The 19,633-nt window shown below is 40.8% G+C and overlaps 1 protein-coding gene across 5 annotated transcripts in view; it reads right to left on the bottom strand.

Annotated features, from left to right (window-relative positions):
* Nucleotides 1-19,633, bottom strand: part of ESR1 (estrogen receptor 1) — a 404,881-nt gene that overhangs the window by 182,517 nt on the left and 202,731 nt on the right. The window lies entirely within an intron of this gene.

Below are 19,633 nucleotides of genomic sequence, written 5' to 3'. Positions count from 1 at the left end.
AATGAAGAATCAAACCTGATATTTGTGTACCAACTTTTCCATATCAAAATATAATCCATGCCTTTGATTCTTGGGAGAGCCTGATGATACAGTTAATGGATTCATACAGGAATGTTTTCTGTGAGACTGGGACCCACAAAGAGATGGAAATAAATCTAGGATGGGAAGGACTTAACTTGGCAATAAGACATATCCCCATGAATATCAGCCAGAAGTCAAAACCACAAAATACGAAAGGTCAGCCAGCAAACTTGAGCTTGATTCCTGGGAGTACAACGTATAATAGATATCACTAAGGTTGGAACTGGTGGATAAACTGAAACAGCAGGAATAATTAGGGCAACTTAAATTACAGGTCTTTTGAGGGAAGGAAGGGGGTTGGTCACCTTTTAAGTGAAAGGTCTCTTTGAATCATAAGGTTGCCTAGACACTGTGTTCAGTGATCATGTTTTACCCTTGTGTCTCCAAACACCTTCACATAGTAAATGCTCAATAAAGGTTACCCTTATTTTAAATGATTTAGGCAAGAAGTTTGGAGTTGGCCTGACATTTGTTATATAAAATTTTCTAAGTAAGACTGCCAAAAATTTAATATAAAATAAATATAATAGTAACTAGTCTTAAGCAAACTTTTAAAGATACAAACCCCTAAGTATAATTTGCATATTTCTCACTCCATGTGTTGTCTCCAGGTATAACCAGAACCATTCTTTCCACGTGTCTCATCACTTTACCTTTAAATCTCTTTTAGGGTTGGCATATATTTTCAAGATTTCTAAGACATCTCATCTCATGTGTGTTGGTTTATACCTACTGGATAAGTTTTCAAGTCAAAATCACCAGGTTCATTTGTCTGGTATCTAATCAGGAACTTCTCAAAACACTATCTTTTCAGCCTCTTCCTTTCTCTGTTCCACAAAGCAGACACTGTAAAGTTTCACCAGCTCTTGGGACTCAAGTCTTAAGCATAACTTTGTTGTTGTTGTTTAGTTGTTCGGTCATGACTGACTCTTTGAGACCCCATGGACTATAGCCCACCAGGCTCCTCTGTCCATGGGATTTCTCAGCAAGGATACTGGAGTGAGTTGCCATTCTCTTCTCCAGGGGATCTGCCCAACCCAAGGATTGAACCCACCTCTGCACTGGCAGGCAGATTCTTTACCACTAGCGTCACCTGGGAAGCCCAACTACAATTAATACATCTCTAGAGATCAGTCCAGAGTGCTCACTGAAAGGACTGATGTTGAAGCTGAAACTCCAATACTTTGGCCACCAGATGCAAAGAGCTGACTCATTGGAAAAGACCCTGATGCTGGGAAAGATTGAAGGCAGGAGAAGAAGGGGATGACAGAGGATGAGATGGTTGGATGGCATCACTGACTCAATGGACATGAGTTTGGGTTAACTCCGGGAGTTGGTGATGGACAGAGAGGCCTGGCATGCTGCGGTCCATGGGGTTGCAAAGAGTTGGACACGATGGAGTCACTGAACTGAACTGAATACCAAAAAAGAGGTTACTAATCTTCTCAAAGCCCTATCTATCTCAACGAACTTTGTTCTTAATCTGTTTGATGTAGTGGTGTTATAGCCATCTGTTCCTATCACTTTGAACATCAATCTCATTTTGGTGACACTCTTCACTCTGAAGACATTCACTTTTCATGCTAATCAATGAAGAAAATAGCTTTGTCCATTCCAACAGGTTTTTCCAGTTTTAGCTGCTTTGAAAATTTAGCCTGAAAAATAAATATTGATATGATAGCTACTTCCCAATATGTTCTTCATAATGGGACACTCATATACATAACTTTAGCTTTAGATTCTAACTCTCTCTTCATAAAATATAAAATTTAAGATTCAAAAGATGCTCTAGAGACCACTCAATGCTAAGCTCCTATTTTTTTACAAATGAAAATTGAGTTCAGAAAAATTAAATGATCTGTCCAAGAGTCCTTGAAAGAGCCAGGTTCAGACTGGACCCTTAGCCAGCCCTTCTTTTTACTTGGTAAAGTTACCATTTTTTATACTAGAATAGTCTAAATATTAAAAAAAAAAGAAAGAAAACAGATGGGCTTTCAACAAATATTGTCATTGTTATCCTTGGCCTGAAGGAGAAAATGTCCTTTTTAAATTATATTAAGCAATAGGAAGTAATTAAATATTAAGTAATTCTTTTTAAAATAACCAGTACATTCTCCATATAAATTTATTTTGGTGCTTCTGTTGTGTAATTAAGCCAAATGTGTTAATATTTTTGTTGAAGAAGAACAGGATTTGGAGCCCACAGTAAGGTTTCCTAAGTCATAATTTTGGTCTGTGTGATATTAGTATCTTACTCATGCATGCGTCTATTTTTCATGACGCTCTAAGTCCTCCAGGTCAGCGAGGTAGTGCTAGACATGAAAAGAGCCGTGAACTAGGTGTCAGGAGTCTTGGCTTCCAGTCTGAGCAGCTACCTAGCTGTGTAACTTGGAGAACAATGAGCTGAAAAACAAAGAGATGGACTAGGTGATCTTTAAGTTCTTTCAGCCCTAAGCACCATTTATTATCCTAATCACAATCGCTGAAATAAAAAGTAAACACGTGAACATTTATGAGGTTTTAGGTTTACAGAACTTAAAAAGTAGCAATTTATTCATACAATTACTGCCCCCAAAGTTCTGCATTTTGTAAGTTCTATCCACAGAAAGGGTCCTTACATCATCTCAAGAAAGCAAATTATAGGAATATATAAGAAATACCCAGTTCTGGAATTTTTGTAAATATCTGTCAGCATGTCTTTGAATTATGTCTCATTCAAGGTGAGACATGGTTATCCTTGAAAAGGTAAATGAAGATCCCTCTTTCTGTCCTTTAAAAACAAAAGTGCAACCTAGATGTCCATCTGCAGACGAATGGATAAGAAAGCTGTGGTATATATACACAATGGAGTATTACTCAGCCATTAAAAAGAATGCAATTGAATCAGTTCTAATGAGGTGGATGAAACTGGAGCCTATTATACAGAGTGAAGTAAGCCAGAAAGAAAAACACCAATACAGTATACTAACGCATATATATGGAATTTAGAAAGATGCAAATAATAACCCTGTATACAAGACAGCAATAGAGACACAGATGTATAGAACAGTCTTTGGGACTCTGGGAGAGGGTGAGGGTGGGATGATTTGGGAGAATGGCATTGAAACATGTATGTTGTCATATGTGAAATGAATCACCAGTTCAGGGTCAATGCATGTTAGAGGATGCTCGGGGCTGGTGTGCGGGGATGACCCAGAGGGAGGATAAAAGGAGGAGGGAGGTGGGAGGGGGGTTCAGGAGGGGGAACTCATGTAAACCCGGGCGGATTCATGTCAATGTATGGCAAAACCAACCAATATAATATTGTAAAATAATTAGCCTCCAATAAAAAAATTTTTAAAAAATAAAGTTAAGTTTGAGACTCCATAAAAGTCTCAGCCAAAAAAAAAAAAAGGGTCTATGGTTATATAAATAATCAGGTCAAGTTTATTGAGAACAGATCTATTTTTTAAACAAGTCTTAATTTGGTTATATTTGGTAAAAATGAGAGTGATTTTAGGGAGAAAAGGATGTTTCAATAAATGTTAAATCCCAGTTTGTTAATGGCGGTCTACTAATGGAGGTAGTAAGACTCATTTCTTGGATAGTTCCTTGTTGTTATGTGATATTAATGTAAAATTTAATTGAATCCTTAAAGAACACCCTAAGTTTGTTTCTGAAGCTTATCTCAGTGATCTATCTTTGGATGAAGATCAGATGCCTCGTGACCTGCAACCAGGACTAAAAAAAAAAAAAAAAGGACATAATTTAAAGGACTGTCTCCAACCTGGATGGAAGGACTTTTTTCAGAAGAAACTACACTACACCAGGATGAGAAGACGACAACATCAGAGGTAGACAGCTTGCCCAAGATGCTGGACCTGATTCGTATGATCATTTATAATGTTTTCTTGACTTCTTAGCCCTCTGCATATAAATCAAATGCTCTTCTACCATAGGCCTGATCCTATGCTAGTTTTAGAAATTAATCCAATTGTCGGGTTTGCAGACATGTAAAAGCTCATTCTGCTTATACAAAAACTCTGTTAGACTTGTGCCATCCTAATGTCCTTAAACCATGGCAACAGTCCGCTTCTAAATTGGAAAATTAAAAACAATAGTTGGAAATCAGAGTCAGGGCTATGGGAAATCCAAGATGGCTGCTTGGCTTTTCCCAGCTCCCTGACAAACCTCATTTTTTATTTGATGGGTTGAAGCCTCCCTGGCTACAGGCCCTCCATAATGAAAAATCAGGGAATATTAAGTTTTGTAAATTGTTAAATTAAGTTTCTAGTTTTGTTAATGTCTAGTGTTTACTAAGACTCACTGCTGAGACAGTTCCTTGTTACGTGATACTGCTAAAAGATTTAATTAAGTTATTAAAAAGGACACTCTAGGTTAGTTTCTAAGGCTTATCTCAGTAACCAATCTTCAGATAAAGGTCGGATGCTCCATAATGTACAACCAGGAGATTAACACCAGACTATAATCATTTAACAAATGAAGTCAGGTGACTTGGGGTATACCAGGCTTTATCTAATGAAAGTTCTTGACTTATAATTCTTATTTTACTAATAACTGCTAGCTATGGCTATATTATTTTCTATGTCACTTGTTTCACTGAGCCTGTGATATAATGCTGAACTGACAGTTCCATATGAGATCAATAACTGTAATAATGTGACTCTGGGTATGGGAAAAAGCAACAAGAGGAATTATTTTCCTGGACCAGGAGGCTAGTAAGACAGTGGTCCAGAGACTTTTGCTACTTGCAAGGCCTGGTCCAATTTTAGCACACTGAGTGGCCCATCACTTCCCTAGACCTGGGAATGAGCCTTCCCAGCACCGCAGGACACAATGGCCATGAAATGGTGTCACATGGTCAGATATGTGGCTATGAAGGGACCCTGCTGACTGGAAGTTGGTACTTGCCAGCTGCCTCTACAAAGATTACATCATGACCATTGCAAGCTGCTGACCTTCAACACCCCCTGAAAGAAGTTCAGGGTGAAAATCAGGAATGAGGCACTCTGTGCTCTGAAAAAAAAAAAAAATGGCAGAACAGGCCTTCAGATAGTTAGATCTTTTCAGAAAAAGGTTTTATGAGTTCCAATTCTTGCATCTTCTCATACCTAGAAAAACACTGACATCATTAATGGTGACATCTGCTTTGGCTATTAAAAAAAAAAATTTTTTTTTTTACAATTAAAAGTCAAAATAGAGTAGCTATGGTTCAGACATCCTGGGAAATAACTATTTCCCAGATATCCTGAAAAATGATATTATGGGTATGATTTCAGATTAGACGCTGTGACCTAATGTAGAACTTAATGCTCCTGTAATGCATTTTTGCTTCTGTACTTTGCTTGCTGCTCGTAAAACCAAAGTTACTCCATTTTAAGATAAGGTTGTTTTTAAGTAAAGATTCCTAAAATCGTTTTTGAAAAAATAAATAAAATAAAAACAAAAGTGAAAGTGTTAGTTGCTCAGTCTTGTCTGATTCTTTGTGACCCCATGGACGATAGCCCACCAGGCTCCTCTGTTCATGGAATTTTCCAGAGAACACTGGAATGAATTGCCATTTCCTTCTCCAGGGTATCTTGCTGACCCAGGGGCTGAACCCAGGTCTCCTGAATTGCAGGCAGATTCTTTGCCATCTGAGCTACTAGGGAAGTCCAAACCTACATCTAAATGAATTAGTGAAATATGGCATATCTAAAACAAGCCCTTATTTTTCCAGAATTACTGGCTCATATCTACTATCCTGGGTTGGTTTTTTTTTTTTTTGCCCAATTGTGTCCACTCATCATGTATATGAGGTGTGAACACAAAATTCACATCTGCACTCAGCACCCCAACACAGCTGTCAGCAATGCTAGGTGGGGATTCCTACACTGGTTATGGAAGAATAAATGAACCATAGGTCCCTTCCAAGTGTAAGAGTTTGTGATTTTTGAGTCCAAAATCTGAAAAGTTCCTATTTCTGGTTGTGATAAGATTACAAAAATGGTTCCAATTTTGTAGCTTTTGCCACACAATTCTGAAGGCCCCTCTCACGAAGCCTAAGACCCAGCCATCTGACTGGCTTTAGTCCTTGGACATCCGTGGATAATGCAAGCAAAACCCTGGAATGCGCTTGCAGTCTGGGGCTTGTTCCCTTCCATGCCTCAGCCCTACCATGAGAACATGCCGGGACAAGCCTGCTGGAGAACGGGAGACATGTGAAGCAAAACTGAGTCATCCCAGGTGCTCCAGCCAAAACAGCCAGCTGACCTCCAGACCTCAGAGGGAACCCAGCCAATGCCAGCATCTAGGCCATCTCCTTGACGTGTGAGTAAGATATGCTTCTTGTTGTCTTTCCATTGAGGTGTTGAGGTGAGGTTCTGCTATGCAGTAAAAGCTAAGTCCTATACAGGTTTTAATTTCCAAGCAGATATTCTTAATTAGAAAAACAGGACTCTTGACACTCAACCTATTCTCAGCTCAACACTTAACAATGCACTTTTGGTTGTGCTCGTTCACTCTATTAAGTTGCGTATGCTACAACTATTTCTTGATTGTCTATTAGATGCAGGCACTGACTTGAGTGCTTGAAATGTCATCAGTGAACAAACAAGCATGTTTTACTTGTTTGTAAGCTCCCATCTGGAGCTTATGTTTTAGGGAGACAGATATCAAATAATAAATCATCTAAAATTAATTATGTGACATATTAAAAGGTGCAGATGCGGGATGGGGACATAGGAAAACTCAGACAACTGCAGGATGCATGAGTGAAGCAAACTATCGATACAATGGTCAGGATAAACCTCACTGATAAATTGATAATGCAGCAGAATTTGAGAGAGGTTTCAGAGTTAGGCGCACAAACATTTGGGGGCATCACATTCCAGGGAGAAGGAAAAGTCAGAGTAAATGCTTCAAGGCAGAAGTGCACCTGGCGTTTAAGAATGCCCACCTGGTTGGAGTGGAGGAAGCAGGATAGAGAGTAATAGGAAAAGAGGTGAGAGAAGTAAGAAGAGGGAGGAGACAGGGTCTTCTGGGCACTGTAATGCCACAGCTGAGTGAACTGGGAAGCAATGCAAGGTTTTGAGAAGTGCTTTGATTATTTTCCATTTTTAACATATCTTTAGTGAGTGAAGTGAAGTCGCTCAGTCGTGTCCGACTCTTTGAGACCCCATGGACTGTAGCTTACAAGGCTTCTCCATCCATGGGATTTTCCAGGCAAGAATACTGGAGTGGGTTGCCATTTCCTACTCCAGGGGAATCTTCCCGACCCAGGGATCGAACCCAGGTCTCCCACAATGCAAGCAGACGCTTTACCATCTAAGCCACCAGGGAAGCCCCCAACATATCTCTGGGTGTGGGGGGAGACTACAGGGAAGCAAGGAAAAAAGCAAGTAGGACCTCAGCAATAAAGTGGGAGAAAGATGATGTTTCAGACCAGAGTGGCAACAATAAAGGTGGGGAGAAGTGGTCAGAGTCCTAAAATATCTGAAGGCAGAGCCACCAGAACTTCCCAAATGTGAGGTATGGGAGAAAGAAAAGAGTTGAGGATAATTCAGTTTTGGGGGTCTGAGCAATTCAATAGATGAAATCATTAGCTAAGATGAGAAGGATCACAGAAAAAGCACACTGGAGGATAAAGACAAGAAATTCAGGTTTGAACAAACTGAGTTTGAGATATTTATTAGACACTCAAGTGAGGAACACACATGAGAAATTGTATGTAGAAGTCATAAACTTGGGAGAAAGTCTGAGCTAAAGGTATAAACTGGACACATGTGCGTGCTAAGTCACTTCAGTCGTGTCTGACTCTTTGCCACCCATGGCCTGCAACCCTCCAGGCTCCTCTCGCCATGGGCTTCTCCAGGCAAGAATACTGGAGTGGGTGGCCGTGCCCACTTCCAGGGAAACTTCCCAACCCAGGGATCTAATTTACGTCTTTTACGTCTCCTGAATTGGCAGGCAGATTCTTTACCACTAGCACCACCTGGGAAGCCCATAAACTGGGCTGCTGCTGTTGCTGCTAAGTCGCTTCAGTCGTGTCCAACTCTGTGCGACCCCACAGATGGCAGCCCACCAGGCTCCCCCGTCCCTGGGATTCTCCAGGCAAGAACACTGGAGTGGGTTGCCATTTCCTTCTCCAATGCATGCAAGTGAAACGTGAAAGTGAAGTCACTCAGTCGTGTCCGACTCGTTGCGACCCCATGGACTGCAGCCTCCCAGGCTCCTCCGTCCATGGGATGTTCCAGGCAAGAGTACTGGAGTGGGGTGCCATTGCCTTCTCCGATAAACTGGGCAGTCATCAGCATACACATGGTATTTAGAGGCATGGGACTAGGTAATGTCAAAACGGAGTGAGAACAAACAGAGGACAGAAGAGTTCCCTAGACTGACTCCCGGGCCACTCTAATATTAAGAGGTCGGGAAAGAAGATGAGAAACACTCAAAGCAGATCTAGAGAAAGAGACAAATCGGGTAGGAGGGGAAAAAAAGTACATTGTCCTGAAAGGTAAGTAAAATCAGCACATTAAGGAGAGAATTACCTACTGTGACCAATGCTGCTGATCTATCAAGAGGAGGACTAAGAACTGACTGCTAGATTTAACAACTTGAAAGTCATTGGTAACTCTGATGGAAGAAATCATTAATCAGTAGGGCAACAGTCTTTGAACTGAGATGATCCCATCATATTCTGCCAAATTTTTAAGAAAGTTGTTCAGTCCACATTAAAAGATCTGAAGGATGGAAACACCGGGTTGTCTGCTATATTCTTTCACTCACCTGAATTTATTAATCTTTAAGGTCCTATATGTGATTCAGTATATTTCTTTGTTTGAAAATGAAAAAGAATAATAAGGAAGAAGTTTTGCATTAATTAATTATTCATAATATAAATTAGTAAAAAGATATTTTTAATATCATAACTATCTAAGTTGCTTCTTAAAACAACCAGAACCTCTTTGGTCAAGAGCAATTAGCTTTCCCTTAACATTATTCTTAAATCAATTCCTAAACATGAATTCTCAACCCTGCCTTCTGAAAAAGCTTTGATTCACGTGCAGCTACAGTTCTCACAAGAATTGTTGGACTATCCCTACGAAGAAATTCACATTTACATTTTTAATTCATTGACTTGGTTCTCTGGTCATTAACTTTAATAAACACTTGACTATTTTGGTAAAGAAAAATAGCCAGTGTAGGATCAAAAGAAACCTAATATTCTGGACTGGAAGCCCATCCTATCAATGAAACTAATTATAGTTACTCAGGACTATAATTACTAAGCTCAGAAAAATAGGAAACATTTTATTTTCCAGTTCTTCATTCAGCATCTCAGTTATTTGAAACACATAACATACATTTCTCCATCTATATGATTAGTATCTTATTTCCTCATTTTAAAACTGTATTGTTAGTTAAATTTATTTATTGTTTGGGAGTATTTCTCGAAATTAAACTGCAACATTGTCACCAAAGTAAACAGTAGTGACAATTATTACTTTATCTTAAATTTCTTCTTAATATGTAAAAAGGAACTACAACCAGGATGGGCAGTGCACATCAATTAATTTCTGATGCCAATTTCCTCCTCTGAAAAATGAAAACCTTTCCACCAACACACTTCTGAGTCTATGTGAGGAATTTTAGACAGTCTGTGTACATCTATGGCATCTATGGCAACGACTCTGCTCGACAGTGTCTGGCGCGTTGAGGCCTCGTCCAGCGTCTAAAAGAGGAAAAGGCTTCCTCTGCCACGGGCCCAGCATGTGCCTGTGGTTCAGGGCCATGCTGTCCCCTTCACCAGCAGATAAACACTGATCTAGCTCGCGGCAGCGGAGAAGGCAATGGCAAGGCACTCCAGTCCTCTTGCCTAGAAAATCCCATGGATGGAGGAGCCTGGTAGGCTGCAGTCCGTGGGGTCGCTAAGGGTCGGACACGACTGAGCGACTTCACTTTCACTTTCACACATTGGAGAAGGAAATGGCAACCCACTCCAGTGTTCTTGCCTGGAGAATCCCAGGGACGGGGGAGCCTGGTGGGCTTCCATCTACGGGGTCACACAGAGTCGGACACGACTGAAGTGACTTAGCAGCAGCAGCATGGCATCATAAAATGATAAAAAAAAAAAAAATCCCACTCATGAAGCTATACTCAGCATATGACACCAAAAAGTCAAGAAGGAAAAGCAGATGTAGCTTAGCCAGGGGTCGACTTTCTACAAAAGAATTAGATATTTATACCCAGTACTAGTGATAAAATTGCCATTCTCTTCCTCCCCACCCCCACCCCCCCAAAAGAAAACATATCTGTGCTAGGGATTATTTTTAGGATGGAAGATATACGGGCATACTTCGTCTTGCTGTACTTTGAAGATACTGTATTTTTCACAAGTTAAAGACTTGTGGCAACACAAGCAAGCCTATTAGTGCCATTGTTCCAACAGTATTTACTCACTTTCTGTCTCTGCGTTCCTTTTTGGTAATTTTCACAATATTTCAAACTTTTTCTTTAATATTATATTTGTTATGGTGAACTGTAATCAGTGATCTTCGATGATCACTTTTATGACATTTATGACTCACTAAAGACTCAGATCAAATTGCCAACATCCACTGGATAATAAAAAAGCAAGAGAGTTCTAGAAAAACATCTACTTCTGCTTTACTGACTATGCCAAAGCCTCTGACTGTGTGGATCACAACAAACTGTGGAAAATTCTGAAAGAGATGGAAATTCCAGACCACCAACCAGCCTCCTGAGAAATCTGTATGCAGGTTAAGAAGCAACAGTTAGAACCAGACATGTAACAAAAGACTGGTTCCCATTTAGGAAAGGAGTACTTCAAGGCTGTATATTGTCACCTTGCTTATTTAACTTACATGCAGAGTACATCATATGAAATGCCGGGCTGCATGAAGCACAAACTGGAATCAAGATTGCCGGGAGAAATATCAATATCCTCAGATATGCAGATGACACCACCCTTATGGCAGAAAGTGAAGAGGAACTAAAGAACTTCCTGATGAAAGGGAAAGAGAAGGGTGAAAAAGTTGGCTTAACACTCAATATTCATAAAACAAAGATCATGACATCTGATCCCATCACTTCATGGCAAATAGATGGGGAAACAATGGAAACAGTGAGATTTGAGGGTGGGGGCTCCAAAATCACTGCACATGGTGATTGCAGCCATGAAATTAAAAGATGCTTGCTCCTTGGAAGAAAAGCTATGGCCAACGTAGACAGCATTAAAAAACAGAGACATTACTTTGCCAAGAAAGATCCATCTAGTCGAAGCTACAGTTTTTCTAATAGTCATATATGGATGTGAGAGTTGGACTGTAAAGAAAGTTGAGCACTGAAGAATTGATGCTTTTGAACTGTGGTGTTGGAGAAGACTCCTGAGAGTCCCTTAGACCACCAGATCCAACCAGTCGATCCTAAAGCAAATCAGTCCTGAATATTCATTGCAAGAACTGATGCTGAAGCTGAAGCTCCAATACTTTGGCCACCTGATGCGAAGAAATGACTCACTGGAAAAGACCCTGAGCTGGGAAAGACTAAAGGCAGGAGAAGGAAATGACAGAGGATGAAACAGTTGGATGGTATCACCAACTCGATGGACATGAGTTTGAGCAAGCTGCGGGAATTGGTGATGGACAGGGAAGCCTGGCATGCTGCAGTCCATGGGGTCACAAAGAGTTGGACACGACTGAGCAACTGAACTGAACTGAACTGAAAGCCTCAGTGGATGGTTAGCTTTGTTTTTTGTGTTTTTTTTCCTTAGCACTAATGAATTTCTTAATTGGGCTTCCCAGGTAACTCAGGGGGTAAAGAATCCACCTGCAATGCAGGAGACATGGAGTAGACATCTTGGTCAGGAAGATCCCATGGACAAGGAAATGGCAACCCACTCCAGTATTCCTGCCTGGGAAATCCCAAGGACAAAGAAGCCTGATGGGCTACAGTCTATGGGGTTGAAGAAGAGTCAGGTACAACTTAGTAACTAAACAACAAACATTTTTTAACTAGGTATGCACATTATTTTAGGCAAAATACTATTATACACTTAATAGCGTACAGTGTAGTTTAGACATATCTTTTACATGCACTGGGAAACCAAAAAATATTTTTTCTGTGATTGGCTTTATTGCGATATTTACCTCATCGTAGAGGTCTGGAACCAAGCCTGCAATATCTCCAAGGGCTGCCTGTAACCACTAACACTTGTGTGGTACTTTAATAAGTACTTCACATGAATTGTGATCTTTATAAGAAACTTGTTAAGTACAAATTGTTTATTTTTATTTTACATCTGAGGATAATGAAACTCAATAAAAATGACTGTAACAGGATTGCTCGGCAAGTCTGAGGAGAAGCCAGTATTTGGACCAAGAATTCCATCTCTGAAGTTTTCCCCTTTCATCAAACCAAGATAGAAATGCCATGTTCTTGCATAATAATATACGCTTTGGAAGTAAGATGGTCTGAGTAACACTCTGGGTTGAACTAAACCCAGTAGTGACTGGCCAAAGCTCTGAGCTTCCACTGACAAATGGGCTTCCATTCTCATTCTATCTTCCATCCTGGTCTTAACTTGTCGTAAGGACTTTATTTGTCACGTGATGAGCAAATGTCTTCTTTGTATAGTGAGGATCCTGATGCAAGGGACTGGGTGTTTATTCGGGTTTGCACTCTCTGTAGTAGCTCACCCCTAAGCAGTCCTAAACTAATAACTATTTAAATCAGTTATGCTGTTAATTCATGGGGAAGGAAATTCTTGAACACTCACTTTGTGACTTGTTTAATGCTAGATCAGTAGACAGGACAGAGAGAGGAGCCCTCACCACTGCAGAGTTCACGGACAGATGTTGAACAATGAACAATAAAGTAATGAAAACTCAGGGAAGAGACGTCTGCTATGAAAGGGAGAACACAAGGGGCTAACGCAGAGTGAGGCAACAGGGGAAAACAAGAAAGTGAAAGTCACTCAGTCGCGTCCAACTCTTTGCGACTCCATGGACTATCAGTGCATGGAATTCTCCAGGTAAGAACACTGAAGTGGGCAGCCTTTCCCTACTCCAGGGGATCTTCCCAACCCAGGGATCGAATCCAGGTCTCCTGCATTACAGGCAGATTCTTTACCAGTTGAGCCACCAGGGAAGCCTAAAGCAACAGGGAGGCTCTCCCTAAAGAATAGACGTTTAATTTGCCACTTAAGGTTGAAGAGGAGGTAGACAGATGAAAAGGAAAATACAAGTTAGGCAGAGAAAACCAGCACTGGTACTAAGATGGGCAAGAGCATCCCCTAAGTTCAGTTCAGTTCAGTTCAGTTCAGTCGCTCAGTTGTGTCCGACTCTTTGTGACCCCATGAATCACAGCACGCCAGGCCTCCCTGTCCATCACCAACTCGGGAGTTCAATCAAACTCATGTCCATCGAGGCGGTGATGCCATCCAGCCATCTCATTCTCTGTCGTCCCCGTCTCCTCCTGCCCCCAATCCCTCCCAGGATCAGTCTTTTCCAGTGAGTCAACTTGTCGCATGAGGTGGCCAAAGTATTGCAGTTTCAGTTTTAGCATCAGCCCTTCCAATGAACACCCAGGATTGATCTCCTCTAGAATGGACTGGTTGGATCTCCCTGAAGTCCAAGGGACTCTCAATGGTCTTCTCCAACACCACAGTTCAAAAGCATCAATTCTTCAGTGATCAGCTTTCTTCACAGTCCAACTCTCACATCCATACATGACCATGGGAAAAACCATAGCCTTGACTAGATGGACCTTTGTTGGCAAAGTAATGTCTCTGCTTTTTAATATACTATCTAGGTTGGTCGTAACTTTCCTTCCAAGGAGTAAGCATCTTTTAATTTCATGGCTGCAATCAGCATCTGCAGTGATTTTGGAGCCCAAAAAAATAAAGTCTGACACTGTTTCCACTGTTTTTCCATCTATTTCCCATGAAGTGATGGGACCAGATGCCATGATCTTTGTTTTCTGAATCTTGAGCTTCAAGCCAACCTTTTCACTCTCCTCTTTCACTTTCCTCAAGAGGCTTTTGAGTTCCTCTTCACTTTCTGCCATAAGGGTGGTGTCATCTGCATATCTGAGGTGACTGATATTTCTCTGGGCAATCTTGATTCCAGCTTGGGCTTCTTCCAGCCCAGAGTTCCTCATGATGTACTCTGCATAGAAGTTAAATAAGCAGGATGACAATATACAACCTTGACGTACTCCTTTTCCTATTTGGAACCAGTCGGTTGTTCCATGTCCAGTTCTAACTGTTGCTTCCTGACCCACATACAGGTTTCTCAAGAGGCAGGTCAGGTGGTCTGGTATTCCCATCTCTTTCAGAATTTTCCACAGTTTATTGTGATCCACACAGTCAAAGGCTTTGGCATAGTCAGTGAAGCAGAAATAGATGTTTTTCTGGAACTCTCTTGCTTTCTCCATGATCCAGTGGATGTTGGCAATTTGATCTCTGGTGCCTCTACCTTTTCTAAAACCTGCTTGAACATCTGGAAGTTCACGGTTCACATATTACTGAAGCCTGGCTTGGAGAATTTTGAGCATGACTTTACTAGCATGTGAGATGAGTGCAACTGTGCGGTAGTTTGAGCATTCTTTGCCATTGCCTTTCTTTGGGATTGGAATGAAGACTGACCTTTTCCAGTTCTGTGGCCACTGCTGAGTTTTCCAAATTTGCTGGCGTATTGACTGTAGCACTTTCACAGCATCATCTTTCAGGATTTGAAATAGCTCAATTGGAACTCTATCACCTCCACTAGCTTTGTTCGTAGTGATGCTCTCTAAGGCCCACTTGACTTCACATTCCAAGATGTCTGGCTCCAGGTGAGTGATCACACCATTGTGATTATCTTGGTCGTGAAGATCTTTTTTGTACAGTTCTTCTGTGTATTCTTGCCACCTCTTCTTAATATCTTCTGCTTCTGTTAGGTCCATACCATTTCTGTCCTTTATTGAGCCCATCTTTGCATGAAAAATTCCCTTGATAGCTCTAATTTTCTTGAAGAGATCTCTTGTTTTTCCTATTCTGTTGTTTTCCTCTATTTCTTTGCATTGATCGCTGAGGAAGGCTTTCTTATCTCTCCTTGCTATTCTTTGGAACTCTGCATTCAGATGCTTATATCCTTCCCTTTCTCCTTTGCTTTTCACTTCTCTTCTTTTCACAGCTATTTGTAAGGCCTCCTCAGATAGCCATTTTGCTTTTTTGCATTTCTTTTCCATGGGGATGGTCTTGGTCCCTCTCTCCTGTACAGTGTCACAAACCTCCGTCCAGAGTTCATCAGGCACTCTATCAGATCTAGTCCCTTAAATCTATTTCTCACTTCCACTTGATTTAGGTCATATCTGAATGGTCTAGTGGTTTTCCCTACTTTCTTCAAGTCTGAATTTGGCAATAAGGAGTTCATGATCTGAGCCACAGTCAGCTCCTGGTCTTGTTTTTGCTAACTGTATAGAGCTTCTCCATCTTTGGCTGCAAAGATCATAATCAATCTGATTTCGGTGTTGACCATCTGGTGATATCCATGTGTAGAGTCTTCTCTTGTGTTGTTGGAAGAGGGTGTTTGCTATGACCAGTGCGTTCTCTTGGCAAAACTCTTCATTTCTTGCTCCAACACCAAATTTGCCTGTTACTCCAGGTGTTTCTTGACTTCCTACTTTTGCATTCCAGTCCCCTATAATGAAAAGGACATCTTTTTTGGGTGTTAGTTCTAAAAGGTCTTATAGGTCTTCATAGAACTGTTCAACTTCGACTTCTTCAGCATTACTGGTTGGGGCATAGGTTTGGATTACTGTAATATTGAATGGTTTGCCTTGGAAATGAACAGAAATCACTCTGTCATTTTTAAGATTGCATCCAAGTACTGCATTTCGGACTGTTTTGTTGACCATGATGGCTACTCCATTTCTTCTAAGGGATTCCTGCCCACAGTAGTAGATATAATGGTCATCTGAGTTAAATTCACCCATTCCAGTCCATTTTAGTTCACTGATTCCTGGAATGTCGACGTTCACTAAAGTATGTCTTAAATCCTGCGTCCTACTGAGCCATTTTCCCTCAGGACCAAATCTGACAATGATGTTGGGATTTTCAGGGTACAGCAGGTATCATAAGAGATTAAAATAATTTCTTCGTGTATATGAACCATGCACTCTTTTGGATCTCGGGAATACTTTAATAAACATATTCAGCCTTGTTCTAAAAGTAAGGGATACGTTTGTGGTTCTCTTTTATCTGAAATGAAACATTTTATTTCATATGTAGAAATTCAATATTATAATTGGTCTCTAGCCTGGTTCAGAAACTGGATTCTTGTGAAACCGGTAGGAAAACATTGTAAAGATTTATTTAGTCACAGCTGTTCTTTACAAGTAATTTCTGATTTTATAGTTGGTTATAACTGCACTTCCAGCTGTAAATTAAGTCTTTATTGGGTGGGATTTGGGGAGTTGTTACACAAGGTGTTATAAGGTTATGTGTGCTATCCCATAATTTAAATGTAATATAAATTACATTGCTTTATGGCAAGTACTATACACATAATTAAAATGAGATGTTCTCACAGCCTATAGTTTTACAATTTTAAAGCTTGCCGTAAAACTTATACACACGTATAAACTGCCAGAAAGACACATGTTTTCATTTTATGCAGACGGCTACTAACAACTGCTAAGGAATCTTACAGGAAATTGTTATGGACTGAATTGTGTCTCCTCACTATTTTTAAACAGTACTAAATTCAAAACAGTACTAAATTTGGATATAGGCTCTTTAAAGATGTACTAAAGATTAAATGAGGCCCTAAGGATGGGGTCCTAATCCAACATGACTGGTGTCCCTCAAAGAATAGAAAACACATACACACACACACACACACCATGGATGCACACACAGAGAAAAAAGGCCATGTGAGGGCAGAGAGAAGGGGACCATCTTCAACTAAGGGGAAAGGTCTAGCGTGAAACTGAACCTGCTAACAGCTTGATCTTAGACTTCCAGTCTTCAGAGCCATGAGATAACAATTTCTATGTTTAAGCCACCAGTCTATAGATTTTGTTATAGCAGGCTCAGAAAACCAATGTAGTAGCAGACTAACACAGGTATATATTTTACAGCCATAAATATACATGTATTCGAATATGTATATGCACTTAGATTGGCTATGTGCAGTAATTATCCAAAGTCCCATTTGAAAGCAGTGGGGAGATTTTTATTATGTCTTTGCCTGTTAAATTTTTTGTTATATTAAAAATGAGTATGCATAATTTATATTTATGCAGTCAAACTGTATCTGGATGTTAATCAGGAAAAACAGAATTGTTTCTATGAAGTGGGGTCAATGTATGGGTAACCTCAAAGGAAAAAAAAAATGTCTTGGACCTATTTACAAGTTGATTATTCCAGCTTCAAGAGAGAATTTAAGAGGCTGGGCTTAATCTACCTATAATTGCCAAAGAAAATATTAAACTTGGACTCACTCTTTCAAATTAAACTTTTTACATGTAGCTGGTATATTCCTGTCACTTATCAAGTTACCGTAAGAAGCTTTTTGTGAGTTTAATTAAGCCTGACTAATTCTCCAACAGTACAAAGAAAGATGAATTCCTTAAATATTTAATCCCTTTATGACTCAAAGTGTCATTTTCTGAATGTGACGGTTAAATTCTTGGAATTAATTACCCTTTGAATTAAAGTTGCTTTTTCAGACTCTCAAGACATACAGTCATAGCTCACACAATGTGTAAATTCAACATTTCATCTGTTCACCAAGAGAATTTATTCCAAATGCTGTATTCAAAAATCTCAACCCAGTAGGTTTATTTATGATAGCTAACTAAGGAATCTTTGCCTATAAGCTCAATTATATAATCATCAAGCATGATTGCTGGTTTTTCCTCTGCCTCCCACTTTGTCCAAGTATTAATGAGTTAAAGGTTAGCTGCCCTCTATTTGCACAATCACTTACCTTTGTCATGGCAACTTTGCTCTCCTTAACTAATCTCAAGCCTCCTCTCCAGAGAGCTTTTCCCCATTATGTTCAGCAGGCAGCGCCATCACAGTCTGTCTCTCTTCTTTGTGCAGTTGTGCTAAGTTGCTCAGTCATGTCCGACTCTTTGCGACCCCACGGACTGTAGCCCGCCAGGCTCCTCTGTCCATGGGATTCTCCAGGCAAGAACACTGGAGTGGGTTGCCATTTCCTCCTTCAAGGGCTCTTCCCGACCCAGGAATCAAACCCATGTCTCTTATTCAATCTCCTGTATTGGCAGGCAGGTTCTTTACCACTAGCGTCACCTAGGAAGCCTTCAGTCAGTTCAGTTCAGTCGCTCAGTCTTGTCCGACTCTCTGCGACCCCATGAATCACAGCACACCAGGCCTCCCTGTCCATCACCAACTCCCAGAGTTCACTCAAACCCATGTCCATCGAGTCGGTGATGCCAACCAGCCATCTCATTCTCTGTAGTCCCCTTCTCCTCCCGCCCCCAATCCTTCCCAGCATCAGAGTCTTTTCCAGTGAGTCAACTCGTCGCATGAGGTGGCCAAAGTATTGGAGTTTCAGCTTTAGCATCAGTCCTTCCAATGAACACCCAGGATTGATCTCCTCTAGAATGGACTGGTTGGATCTCCTTGCAGTCCAAGGGACTCTCAAGGGTCTTCTCCAGCACCACAGTTCAAAAGCATCAATTCTTCGGCTCTCAGCTTTCTTCACAGTCCAATTCTCAGATCCATACATAACCACGGGAAAAACCATACCCTAAAACACTGGATGTGCCCATTCCTTTATTTACACATTTCCTCTTTGTTCTCTCCCGGTATTTTGAAGGCTATTCAAGACTAAAAGTGCTCTTCAAAAGTAGATTCCAAAGAATACAAGGAGATCAATGAGGAAACCATATTTATGGAGCACCTAATACCCCCAGAACAAGACACTGGATTCCTGTACGAGAAAACTAGAAGACTGGACACATGAGGAGACAGAAAGCCATACATATACATACTCACAGCCACAGAGACACAAGCACCGGAGCACAAATCCCAGCCATCTCGTGATGGTTAGTACTTGAAAATCACTGCATTGCCCCCAGCACCATGCTACACACTGAGATCATGGGAGCAGCTGGCTAACTCAACTTCTAAAGGAGAAAGCTGGGGTCGACGGGAAGATGGCGGAGGAATAGGACAGGGCGGCCACTTTCCCCCCAACAAAATCAACAAAAGAACATTTGAACGCTGAGTAAATCCCACAAAAAATCTTCTGAATACCGGCAGAGGACATCAGGCACTCAGAAAAGCAGCCCATAGTCGTCGAAAGGAGGTAGGAAATAGATAAAAAGATAAAAAGAGAGACAAAAGAGGGAGGGACGGAGCTCCCTCCCGGGAAGGGAGGCTTAAAAAAAAAAAAAAAGAGAGAGAGAGAGAAGTTTCCAAACACCTGGAAACACTGGCGAGTGGATCCTCAGAGGGCCGCATAACTGGGAGACAAAAGACATAAATAATTAAAACTCACAGACTAAGTGCCCAGAGGAAACTCTCAGCGGAGAAGCG

Source organism: Moschus berezovskii, chromosome 10, assembly GCF_049115385.1.
Source record: "Moschus berezovskii isolate FMDL1 chromosome 10, NW_MosBer_1.0, whole genome shotgun sequence".
NCBI lineage: Eukaryota > Metazoa > Chordata > Mammalia > Artiodactyla > Moschidae > Moschus > Moschus berezovskii.
This window is presented reverse-complemented; position numbering and strand designations above follow the sequence as displayed.